Source organism: Cryptomeria japonica, chromosome 10 (genome assembly GCF_030272615.1).
Source record: "Cryptomeria japonica chromosome 10, Sugi_1.0, whole genome shotgun sequence".
Taxonomy (NCBI): domain Eukaryota; kingdom Viridiplantae; phylum Streptophyta; class Pinopsida; order Cupressales; family Cupressaceae; genus Cryptomeria; species Cryptomeria japonica.
In genome coordinates this window covers 500,463,014-500,467,696 of record NC_081414.1, presented here as the reverse complement: position 1 = coordinate 500,467,696, position 4,683 = coordinate 500,463,014, and positions in this window count along the sequence as shown.

Genomic DNA, 4,683 nt, shown 5'->3' with positions numbered 1-4,683 from the left:
TTCTCATTGATCCAGCGTGTATGGAGTAATATCTTTATATTTTGCAATTGTGTCAAGTAACATATAATAAATCTGATGTAGTGGTCAAGGTGTATGGTTTTTCTCGCCCTACAATTGGTTCTATTACTCTTCCCGTTGATGTTGGTACTAAGTGCTTAGATGTCATTTTTTCTATCATTCCTACATCGGATCAATTTCATGTGAAGTTGGGACATCCTTGGCTCTCTTCCATTAAATAAATCCCTTCTATGGTTCATAAATGTCTAAAAATTCCTCATAATGGCACTATCATAACAATTAATCATAGCATGTACCAACCCACGGTGAGGCATGGAGATGTCATGGTTACACACCAAAATAACCCATCCAAAATAACCCAGTCAAAATAACTAAATGACAATATAACCCACAAAAATAATAACCCAACAACAAAATAACCTTACATTAAATTTCAAAGACAGGGCATAAAAACAAATGTTTGCCAATTTAATGTAGGGTTATTTTGTCATTGGGTTATTATTACCCCGAGTTATTTTTTCGCTGGGTTATTTTGTTGCAGGTTGTTTTGGATGGGTTAATTTGACTAGATATCAAGATGTCACCCTTGATTACTTTTGGCCTAAAAAAATTGTACCTCTTCAGCCTCGAAATGATTCTCTTTTTCTCTCTTATCAGAACTAGAAGAGTGAGATGATCTTGTCTTTGAGTAAGCCTAGAGATCCTATACCTATTTCTCCTCCTCATGATGGACCTAGTATCCTTCCTACCCCTATTTCTCCTCCTCATGATGGACCTATCATCCTTCCTACACCTTCTATTCCTCCTATATATGTCACAGACTCACCTCCTACATCTTATAAAGGGAATAACCTGACATCTCCTATCTATTAACCTAGTAGACCTTCGCCCATGCCTCCTTTAAAGGAAGAACAAAATCCTATGCCTATTGATTAGGTAAACCTTCACAACCCTCATCTAAAACTAAAAGAAACCATTGTACAAGAGAACACCAACGAATATGTTGTGCTAAGGTTCATGAACTTTCTTAACAACCTATTTCCTCCTCGAAGACACCAAATGTTGACTTGGTCCCATTTGTCCAACCTTCACCTAACCCCAAGGAGGAAGTTCAATAGAAATCACCAAGATTAAAAATGCTTAAGAAAAATGATGGTTCATATTATATTTGTTGGAAATTTGGAGGAATTGATTATGTGTTGCATTGATGTCAACACTAGTTGTTTTGTTGTCTACCAGCTTCCGGTAGAGTGGTTGGTCTTTGATGTTGATCTGGAGATTTGTCTTTGGTTTTGGTCCAGTTGTTAGAATTGGTTTGGATTGGTTATTCATGTGTTCCTCATGTGTATCACATTCAGTTTTTTCGGGATTCAATGATCTGGATGCTATCATTTGTTTTAGTAAGCCTTTTGGTTACCAATAAGGGTTTTACTAGAAGCACTTTGTTGAAGATATTTTGATGAATCCAATAAACGATGTTGGTGCATCTTCTAGGAGGTTATCAGGATGATGATGCTTATCATGTTTGTGTTCCAATTGTTCATGGTGTTTCATTTGGCTTATGGCGACCTATTTTAGGTCTGGTGGTTATTCTGTTAGGTTATGGACCAGTTTATGTAACGTGTTGGTTGATGCTCTCGATGCGTCACCGGTTGGATTTATTGTTTGTTTTATGTTGTTTCGATCTTAGGCCAACTTGGTTTATCATTGGTTTGCGAGATTATGTAATGGATTTATTGTATTATCTTTTAGGTGGCCAACCTAATTGTTTAGGTCTTGGGTTGGTATAAATATAATGTAAGATCTCTTTGTAGATCATAGGTGGTATGGGTTATGGGACTATCTATGTGCGAATAAAGTTGTAATCATATGCATAGGTTTTGGTCAATCATAGGTGATCGAATTAGGTTTCTGAAAGAGGTTTAAGACCTCTAATATTGAGCTTAACTGGAACTATACTTAGGCATAGGAGATGTTATTCTTGTAATTCATTCATCTTTTCGGATTGTAGTCTAGATTTATTTTGTAGTCAGTGAGGATCCTTTTGTGATGAGCAGTGCACTCTAGGTTGTTTGCCTTCCTGCATGTGCAGGCCCCTCTTATTCTAATCACATTCCTTTTGTAGGAGTATTATCTGACTATGGGTAGGCTTCCCACCATGGTTTTTCCCTTTATCGAGTTTTCCACGTACAAATCATGGTGTTATGTGTTATGGATGGTTAGTAATTGTTCTGTGATTTGTGTTTATGCTTAATTGTTATATCTATTATTCCGGTATTTGGTTTATGCATTATTATAAAAGTTTTTGTGTGCTTAAAGTTTTATAATCTGTTGATAGCTGATTCACCTCCCCTCTCAGTTGTCCACTGGTTATCCTAACAATTGGTATCAGGGCTTGGTCCTCTTTATAGAAGCTTAACCGCTTGAGGAAGATCCTATGGTAACTAATAGTTCAACTACATCTATTTTTTGGAGAGAAATCCCTAAGCTTGATTTGACAAATTACATGGTATGGAAGATTCAGATGGAAATTCATTTGAGATGTATTGGGAAAGAGATTTGGGAGGTCACGGAGAAAGGCTATACTCCTCATAATTCGACATCTGGCAATCCTCCCCCAACAAACTTGGATAAGGACATTGAAAATGATTGTAGAGATAGAGAAGCACTCTTAAGTGCACTTTCTGATCAACAAATTATGGGATTAACTGACCAATCATCTGCGGAGGCTATATGGGATAAGTTAGAGGATCTAAATGAAGGTGATCCTATTGTTAAAATTGCTAAACTCAATGGTTACCGGGTGAGGTATGAGAATCTAAAGATGGAAGAAGATGAAAGGATTATTGCTTTTATGGAAAGAGTTAATGAAATTGTTATGGGAATTCAGTGTTGTGGAGGATCTCTAAGTGAAGATGAGATTGTTTCTAGAGTATTAAGAGCTTTGCCATTGGCTTACAAGATGAAGGCTACTGCAATTAATGAGCTGAGAACAATGGCTAATACTTTTGTTAACAGGGACACTTTGGTTGGAAAATTATTTGCTTTTGAGCTTGAAGAATTTGGTCCTCAAGGAGCTACAAAGACTGAATCTGCTTTTCACACATCTGCATCATCAATCGACAAGAGTGATTGGAAAGCTTTATATGCGAAGGAACTGGAGGAAATGAAGAAATAAGATGATGAGTTTGAGCAACTTGAAGCCCTATTTTCTAGAAGAGTACCTAAAGGTCCAACAGGAAGTAAGTATGAAGGAAAATCACTTTTTAATTGTTTTGCATGTAATAAGATAGGTCATTTCGCATCTAGATGTCCTGAGAAGAATTCAAGATTTGAAGAGAAAGCTAGAAGATCTTTTAGGCCTAACCATGATTATCAGAAAAAGCATAAGTATAGAAGAAACAAAGACAAATCATGTTACTATGCGAATGAGGAAGGTGTGACTGATTTTGATGATGAACCGGCATAAGATTTAGCTAATGGATCTAACAGTGGAAAGGAATGGGTATTTTTGGCTATAAAGGAAGATGCTCTGGCACCTGTCGTTCAAAATGAGGAAAAGGCCCTTGCTGCTAAAATTGAAGAGAAGGATGAATGAGTGATAAACAATGGATGTTCACATCAGATGACTGGAGATAAAAGGAATTTTCTATCATTGCAAGAATTTGATGGTGGTCTAGTTAGATTTGGAGATGACAAAGCATGTATGATCAGAGGAAGAGGGACTATATCATTGGATGGTAAGCATAACACTGATAATGTTCATTATATTGAAGGTTTAAGGTATAATATTTTGAGTGTAGGATAGTTGGTGGATAAGGGATTTGAATTACAGTTCAAGGATGGAAAATGCAAAATCATTAACAGATATGGATTGGAGATTGTAACTAATACACAGACTAAAGGTCACATATTTCATTTGAACTCCATTGAGAAGACATGTTTGATTGCACAAGTTGATGAGAGTTGGTAATGACATAAGAGGTTGTGTCATGTGAATTTTGATTGCATTGTAAAGATCAGTTCAACTAAGGCTATTAGAGACATACCTAAGATTATGAAGCCCTATAATCTGGTATGTAAGGAATATCAAATGGGAAATCAAGTCAGAACTTCTTTCAAGAGTATACAAGATAAATCTAATGATTTTCTTGATCTTATTCATACTGATTTGTGTGGTCCTGCTAGAATAAAGAGTTTTCAGGTTGATAGATATTTCATGCTAATCATTGATGATTATTCTAGAATAATGTGGGTTACTTTCCTAGGGAAGAAATCTAAAGCTTTTGAAAAGTTTAAGATCTTTAAAGCTAAAGTTGAGACAGAGACAAGGTTGAAGATTAAATGCTTAAGGTCAGATCAGGGTGGTGAATTCACATCCGGTGAATTTAACAGTTATTGTGAGAAGTATGGGATAAGGAGATAGTTGTCTGCACCCTTGACACCTCAGCAAAATGGTGTTGTGGAAAGAAAGAACAAAACTATCTTGGATGCGGACATAACTATGATGATGGAAGCTAATTTGCCTCATATCTATTGGAGAGAAACTGTGAGCATGGCGGTATACACATTTAAATAAGTTCATATCAAAGGAGACACTGGTAAGATACCTTATGAGTTATGGTTTGGTCATACACCTACAATTAAGTATTTTAGAATCTTTGG